Here is an 8,843-nt window from a genome sequence, read left to right on the forward strand (position 1 = left end):
TCTGCCTGATGGCCGGCTGGGAGTGACCTGGGTGCCGAGGAGGTTCCCCAGACCCAGGTATGTATGCAAATTAACCGCCATCTTGGTTGGGTTAATTTGCATACTCGCCCTGATTGGCTGGTGGGAGTGGCTTGGGCATAGCAAAGGTGTGGTCAATTTGCATATTACTCTTTTATTAGGTAGGATTATCAGCTCTAGTGGTCCTGGCAGTGGACTGGGCTCAGCTAGACACCTCTCACTTGGTTGGGGCGAGGGTTCTGGGAAGATTCAGTGAGCTGAGGGATGGACCATCTGGGGCTCCTCTCTCTCTCTCTCTCTCTCCTTCCCCCTCCCCCCCATGGTCTCTCCACACGATCTCTCCAACATGGTGGCCTCAGAATAGCTAGACTTCTTACATGGCTGCCCAGGACCCCACAGGGGTACGTCCCAAGACAGAAGGAAGCCATGTCTTCTTTCATGGCCCTGCATCAGAGGCAGCACAATATCACCTCAGCTGCAATCTACTCCTTAGAATCAAGTTACCGTGTTCAAGTAGGAAGGGGATCAGGTTCACCCCCACCTCTAGATGCAAGGAGAATCAAAGAATTTGTGAACATGTTTTTAAACCACCACAGCAGGTTTGGGGAAGAAGATAAGACTCAGCTGGGGAACATTTTTTGTTGTTGTTAATCCTCACCTGAGGATATTTTTCCGCTGGGTTTTTGTTGTTGTTGTTGTTGTTGTTGTTGTGTGTGTGTGTGTGTGTGTGTGTGTGTGTGTGTTTTGGGGGGGTAGAGAGAATGGAAAGGAGGGGGAGTCAGAGAGAGAAAAACTTAGATGTGAGAGAGACACATCGATTGGTTGCCTCCCGCACGCGCCGCAACCAGGGCCAGGGATTGAGCCTGCAACCCAGGTATGTGCCCTTGACCGGAATCGAACCCAGGATCCCTCAGTTTGCGGGCCAATGCTCTATCCACTGAGCCAGTTGGGGAACATTTTCAGTTGGACACTATTTGCACAGTAATAATACAGTAAACACTGACCACTACTTTAACCAAAAAATGTGATGTGACCATATCGGGGGGAACTGAGGGAGAGGAGGTGATGGGGGTCTCAGTGTGGAAGAGCCGACTTCTCACCTCCCCATTGTGGGAAAATCAGGAAAGAGTAAAACTGTGTCCATTAGGAAGACGGGGACAAGTACCAAGGGAAATACATAGGAGGAACCGTAAGGATGCCCCCTCCTAGGGAGCAAGATAGGAAGGGGGAGGGGGCTAGTGTTTTTGATGTGTCTTCCAGCACCATTCGACTTCGTTGCTGTTATTATTAATTCTTACCTGAGAATATGTTTTCCATTGATTTTTTTTTTTTGTATTTTTAGAGAAAATGGAAGAGAGAGAGAGAGAGAGAAGCATCAATGTGAGAGCGACACACCCATTGGTTGCCTCCTGCATGCACGCCAGTTGCCGGGGATGGAACCTGCAACCCGGGTAAGTGCCCTTGACTGGGACTCGAACCTGCAACCCTTCGGTGCACAGAATGATGTTTTAACCACTGAGCCACCCCGGCCAGGGCCCACTTGACTTTTTAATCTACGTACATGTATTACTTTGATAAAAGAGCGAATTTTAAAAGGATGTAAATTTTTGTTTCAGTGAAATTGATGTTTAAAATGTGTAAAAAGAGAACACCCGATCTAGATGGCCAGGACAGTTTTAGAAAATGCCCTGACCCGGTCCCTCTTCCACCCTGTGCCTTCTCCTTCACACCTCTGGTCCTGAGAGTGCTGAGACCCAAGGGCACCCACAGGGCGCACACAGCGCACAGCCAGGGCCACGGTTCACAGATTTCCAAGTCCCGGGTCATCTCACTAATCCCCCTCCCCGGTCCCCCCAGGCTGGTGGGGTGAGGCTGGTGCCTGTTTGAGGAAAAACTACGGACCTGCGAGTTCACACAGTCATTGAAAGATAAGGTGGAGATTAGAAGGCAGGTCTCCTGGCTTATGGTTTAATGGTCTCTCCTCGTTAACCGTGGAGGCGGCCTTCGCTGCAGATGCTGCTGGCAAGGGGGTGGGGGCAGGGGGGAGAGAAAGGGAATGTCCTTGGGAGGGAAGTCCATCCCTCTAAATTAAGTGCATTATTTTTCCGGGATAAAAACACACCTGTTATGAAATCCACTGTCCTAACAGACACTTGATACAGCGACTGCGGTGGCCCCTGGCTGAAAACACTCCATTCCCCTTAGTCACGCCTCTCAGGTCAGCGCAGCCTGCTGGATAAAGTGACAGGAAGAAACAAACAGACCTTTGGAATGGAATTCCTTGGCCCGGAGGAAAGCTGCAGCGAGGGGCAGGGGGCGCGGTTCCGGGCAGAACCTTGGGTTTTTCTCTTCAAAATGAGCCCTTATCAGGGGTGGGCCCGGCGCGCCTGGAGCTGGGAGCAGAGGGCAACACCGCCGTGCCAGGTGAGCTCACCGCAGACCCGTGAACCCCACAGACCGGGAACCGCCAGCAGAGCCGATCACCCCGCCGATTTGTAGTTCGTTACGCAAAGAACCCTGATCTGGTTATGTCGAAGCCCTTGGTAAAGGGATAATGTAGCCTGGTAAACGGTGTCTCCCAAATTTGCCAACGTGGGAAGCAAGGGCAACCAGGATGGTGGAGCAGGGCCAACAGGGAGGCAGCTGACCCTGCCACGGTCAGGGCAGCAGAGCCCGCAGAGCACCTACTGTGTGCAAGCAGCTCTGTCTGACGCCTGGGTGGCAGGGCCAACAGACAGAACGACGCTGCCTCTCCGTCCCCGGGTGCTCACTGTGGACAATGAAGCGGCTCAGGAAGCCCTCACGTGCCGCGGCCCTTTGCTCTGGCTCTGCAGCCTGGCTAATCCCGCTCGCTTCACTGCTCCAGGACAGGACCCCACTCTCCTCCGCAGCGAGCAGGGTTTAGTCGCTGGGAGGTGCTGCCCCGTGGACCGTCCTGTGGCTTCTCACCGGCACTGTTTTCACACTGAATACAGATTCCCCGCAGGGTCACTGGCCGGTTCTAGGCACTTCCCTGCTCTAATCGGACTTGATTTCCTTTTTTTTCCAATCTCAGGATGATGAGGACTAATTATCCTTCATCCCTGGCAGGGACGCTGCACTCTGGGGGCTGAAATCTGAGCCTGCTGACCAGCGGTGGTTCCTGTCCAAGCTGGAGGAGCTAAGTGACAGTGCGTTACCTTCGGCTTTATTTACCAGCCTCCGAACAAACATGCCGCCGGGCTGCCTCCCATGGCTGCCCGCGTGTCTGGGACTGGAGCTGAAGCAATCCTACAAAGAATGTCCCACTGGCTAGAAATGCAATGGCACCTGATTAATTCTGAAAGGAAGCACTTAACCTTCAGAAACTTGGTCGGGGTCCATGAAGCCCAGAACAACGGACTCATTCAGCCGGGTCCTCCTGTACTCACCTGGCGCTGGGGACGTGGCCATACTGGCCGTCTATTCAAAAAGTACTAATGGAGAACCTACTACGGGTCAGGCACGCGTCGGGCCCAGCGGACCAGCAGGGTCCCTTGTGGAGCATATGATCTAGTAACAAAAAGAATGCTGAGTGATAGGACAAGGAAGTTCATGGCGCTCTGGGAACAGAGATGGGGGCGCTGTCAATAAAGGCCTCCCTGCGGAGGTGATGTTTGCACTGAGCTAGGAGCACAAAGTGGGAGAGATTCAGATCAACGTAGCAGAGGGGAGAGGGGAGGACAAGGGCCAAGGTGAGAGTTGGGACTGGAGACACACGGCCAGGTTCGCTGGTCTCCAATGCCCCGTTAAGGAACTGCTAATCCTGAAGACCAGGGGGATCCATTCGATGGAGGTGCTGACATGATGAGATTTACAATTTAAGAAGATCGTTCTGGTTGGAGTATAGAGAGTGGATGAGAGAGGGCCAAGAGTAAAGGCCTAGAAACCAGTTTTAGGAGTTAACTGTTCTAATCCAAGTGAGAAGTGAGATGAGCTAGATATGCTGTAAGGCAGAGCAGAAACAGAACACTGGGATCAAGCGAGACAGAAATCGTCCTCATATACCAAGAGCCCTTAAACTTTATCAAGAGGAATAAAAGATAGAAAAATGGGCAAAAGACATGAACAGAGACTTCATAGGAAAAGATGTACAAATGGCCCGTCGGTGTGAAAATATGCTCATCTTCACTTATGAGGGAAACACACATTGACGCTACTACACTGAAGCCATCTGTCACCTCTGAGACTGACAAAAGTTCAAAAGTCTGACAGCACTCACTTAGGGGAAAGGTGACTGGGGGGAAACAGGTAATTCACACGTGACTGGTGAGAGTGCACAATGCCGCAACCCCCACGGAGGGGAATTTGACATATCGGACAAAATAGGTGTTTGCCCTGCAGCCTGGCAACTCATTTCTGGGATTTCACCCTAAAGATACTCTCCCGCAAGTGTGGCACAGCATATGCCCAAGCCTGCCCACTGCAGCCCTGTGTGCAATAGCAAAATATTGGAACAATCTAGATGCCCTTACACAGGACACTGCAGAAAAAAATCAACCTGTCCATGCAGCCTTTTTGTTTAAATCCTCACCTGAGGATGTTTGTTTCTTTTTTATTGATTTTGAGAGAGAAAAAGAGAGAGAGAGAGAGAGAGAGAGAGAGAGAGAGAGAGAGAGAGAGAAATATTGATCGGTTGCCTCCTATTCACACTCAGCTGGGGATCAAACCCAAAACCTAGGTATGTGACCTGACTGGGAATCCAACCCCCACCCTTTTGGTGGACAGGGCCCTGCTCCAACCAACTGAGCCACCTGGCCAGGGCCCATGCAGCCATTCTTTAGAGATAAGGAAGATCTCTATGAAGCAATTTCACTTGTTAATGAAAATCAAAATCAAGGTACATAGCGAGCATATGCTATGCTCTCTTTTGTGTAAGGAAAAAAGGAAAATGAAAACATAGGTATGTGATTATTTAATGTTGTGGAAGGCAGGAAGGGGGGAAAGAAAGCAGGAGAGAAAGGCAGGCAGACTGGAGGATGAACCCGAGACCCAAGAAGTGAGCAGGAAGGGATGGGGGGCTGTGAATGGGAGTATGCCTCTTTAGATAGTTTTGACTTTTGAACTAGGTAAAGAATTTACATATTCATAAAATAATGGACATAAACCCTCAATCGAACATAAATAGAAACAAATGAACGATATGTCAAATTCACAACATAACTTCAAAGGGAAAGAAAGGATGTGTTCTAGGGGGAAAGAGGGCTGCATAGAAATCCTGAACTTTCTTTAGTGGGTTAGTTATTGGCAGTAGCATCAATTTTAAAATTATGAAACTGGCCCGCCGGCGTAGCTCAGTGGTTGAGCATCGAACTATGAGTCAGGAGGTCATGGTTCAATTCCCAGTTAGGATACGTGCAGGCTCAATCCCCAGTAGGGGACGTGCAGGAGGCAGACAATCAATGATTCTCCCTTATCATTGATGTTTCTCTCTCTCTCTCTCTCTCTCTCTCTCTCTCTCTTAAAAAAATTTTTTTATTTTTTTTTTAAATTATGAAACTGTTGTCTGTGTATTGCAGTATAGAAGAAATGTGTAAATACAGGGGTGGGCAAAAGTAGGTTTACTGTGCCATGTGACATTCTTTTGAGTTACTAAAGCTCGTTTGGAATAAGGTACAGTTCTCATGACACTCACCCCTAAATACTTCAGCAGATACCCCCCAAGAATGAGAATATTCTCCTACGTAAGCACGCTATGTTAGCATACCTTAGGAAGGGGACATACACTCATCTACTGTACAGTCCCACATTGTTCCCACATGACTTTTAGGGTTACTAAACAATTTTACAAGTCCAGTGTCCAATCAGAGTTTACCCACATTGCATTTGGTTGTGTGCCTCTCTTATCTCATAAAATCTGGAACAGCCCTCCCCACTGTTGACTGTCTCCTTTTCATTCCTCCCCTTTGAAGAGCCCAGGCTGGTTGCCTTGGAGACTGCCCCCTACTCTGCTTTTGTTTGTTTCCTCCTGATTAGACGCAGTGAAACGAGTTTGGCAGGATTTCAACCCAGGTGACAGATATTTCCATCTGCGGGTTCGCCCACTGTTGGCCGTGGGAGATTTGATTGGGAGGGTAAGGACCGTCCGCACACCTCTTTCCAGCACTCTTTCCCCAGGTTATTAGTGTCAGAGAGCCTGTGAGTATCCTCTTCCGAAACACCTTTAGGATCATCAATTGACGACTCCTGCCTGGATCTGTTATTATGTCAGGAATAGAAAAGGCTCAGGAAAAGGAGTGAGACAGGACACAAACGTGGCAGAATGTTAACAACCAGAGCGAAGGAGTGAGCCTGTTCACGGAACTCTTTCTTTCAACTTTTCTGTAAATTGGAGAATTTTCAAAATAAAACCTTGAGGAAAACCAATAGCTCTGATGCTTCAGAGCTCAAGGGAAGAAAAACCTTTAAAAATCCTCCCTTGGCAAGGGTTTTGCAAATGCCTAGTTCCCAATGCGTGAGAGGGAGCGAGTTGCTTTGCAGGAAGGCCGCAGTGCCCCGGTGCAAGGTAACACCCAGGTCTCCAGCACGGACAACAGGTAGTGACCACGCTGCCATCTGCCAGGGGCTAACACGGGAGAAGGAGCCCGTTTTAGAGGGCAAGGAGGGAGTACAACACTGGATCCGGGCATCCAGAGTCCCAAAGCCCACACCAGCCCTGGGTTATGGGCCCCTGATGTAGAAGACAGACCACAGAGTGTAAGATGTAGACAGCACAAGGGTGATGGATAGAGGAAAAGAAGACCATGAAGGAACCTGGAAAGAAACAGCCAGAGAGTGTGGGTGGCTACGTGACAGCCCTGAATCAGCTCAGGGCATGAAGGTGGGGTGTCGAGAGGGGGGCCTGTTTGACATCAAGGCAAGTCCAAGAACCAAGAGATAAGAGATCAAAGGCTCTAAAAGCAGGCCCACACCAAATCTTAAAATCAAGAGAGATGAAGGATAATAATCATACCAGGGACATTTATCACTCAGCAGAAGCCAGTGATCAATGATCATGTAGATATGAGAGCAGAGCTAGGAGACGGGGAAAAGAGGAAACCCGTTGGCCATCCAACCGAGCAGAATCAATTCATCAGAATGAGCTGACCACCTGTCACGTTTGAGAAATGGCCCCACTTAATCAGCGTTTTTAGCCTGCCATCCATGTGCCTGGAGTCATCCAGACCTGGGATGGCAGAAAATAGCCTTTCGTGCCTGCCTCCTCCGGTTACCGGGTACTGACCACTGCAACTGGAAAGCTGAGAACTTTTCATCATCTAACACATTTGCGAAACTCATTGGCTTTAACAAATTGTTCCCCAAACACCTGGCCTGTGCGCTCTCCTCTAACCAGCATGTGCTATATCATATTCGGAAAGTGCCGCAAAGCTCTCACTTGCCTTGAGAAATAGCCATCAGCTGTCAGAAAAGCTAAAACCCCTCCTGGCTCTGGTGAAACGTTCACTTCAGGGAAACACACAAGCCAATTTGGTCCGATTTAATAAGTTTTAACAAAATCCAGGTGAAGAAATGTATCTGGAAAAAGCAGAAGAATCTTACAAGCAGCTCTGAGAAATGGTTCTCTCAGGAGATGGGGGGGAAAAAAGATGTGAAAGCATTTATACCATGGTAGAAGGCAACCTGAAATCGAATTTCACAAACGGGAACTTGCGTGTAACCGTGATCTAATACAGTGGTTTCCAAACATCTTGAGATCATGTGGCCTTCCTGCACGTCTCCCCTGTGGCTTGGAACCCGCAGGCTTTGTCCTAGAGGTAATCAAGTTTAAAGCCCATCAAATCTGAGCCCTCCCCAAAGGCCACCGTCAACCACCTTGTAGAACCTACTTTTAAAATATCTAGTCTGTATTATTCTGATTGTGAGACATGAGGGACACGATCCCTCAAGTTTAAGAGAAATCGCTCCTTATTCTGGCAGGACTTGCTCTACTTTATGTGCAGAGGTGCAAGGCCATGTCTGCAATTCGGGAGAGCTGCATGTAACATGTGTGAGTACTCAGTACCAGACGCGGGCTTTTTATAGAACCCTCGTGTTCCCAAATGGGCTTTGGGCCTGAAACCCTAAGCTTCAGCATGACAGGAACAGGCACTGGGTCTTCGACAATAGGAATAGCCTTCTTGAGCCTCCGGAGATGAGAGCTGGAAAGGGAGTGGTCCCCACTGTGGGAGCATCCGAAGGACTGAACAAGACTGCTGAGCCATGGCTCACCCACCCGGCAAGCTCTGCCCCGACCCTCCTGCCACCCCAAAAGAGCTCTGTCCCAATACACAACACGGTAGGCACCCGTGTGACTTGAAGCAGGCATACAGGTGCTGGTGTTGAGAGCCCATTGTCTGAGCTGAAGACACACATTTGTTCCTTAAAAGGAAGTTCTAGAAGTTCAGGGCTAAAACCCAACCCAAGTAGAAAATGGTTCTTGAATAAGAGCAAGCTAATGGCTGTGGCTTTAAAGAACCTATAGATGTTCTATTAAAAGCCTACCACTGCTGGGCCGGTGTGGCTCAGTGGTTGTGCGTTGACCTATGAACCAAGAGCTCAGGGTTCCATTCCTGGTCAGGGCACATGCCTGGGTTGCAGGCTCGATCCCCAGTGGGAGTTGTGCAGGAGGCAGCTGATCCATGATTCTCGTCATTGATGTTTCTCTCTCTCTCTCCCTCTCCCTTCCTCTCTGAAATCAATAAAAATATTTTTCTTAAGTTTAACAAGCCTGCCGCCAAACAGCTGTGAAAATTAGCGCAGTATTCCTGGATGGGCTTCCTCCGCGGGTGGGTCCACCCCAGAACCTGCCGTGGTGGACCCCTGCTTAT

The sequence above is a fragment of the Eptesicus fuscus genome, chromosome 20, assembly GCF_027574615.1.
Source record: "Eptesicus fuscus isolate TK198812 chromosome 20, DD_ASM_mEF_20220401, whole genome shotgun sequence".
In the NCBI taxonomy this organism is placed as follows: Eukaryota; Metazoa; Chordata; class Mammalia; order Chiroptera; family Vespertilionidae; genus Eptesicus; species Eptesicus fuscus.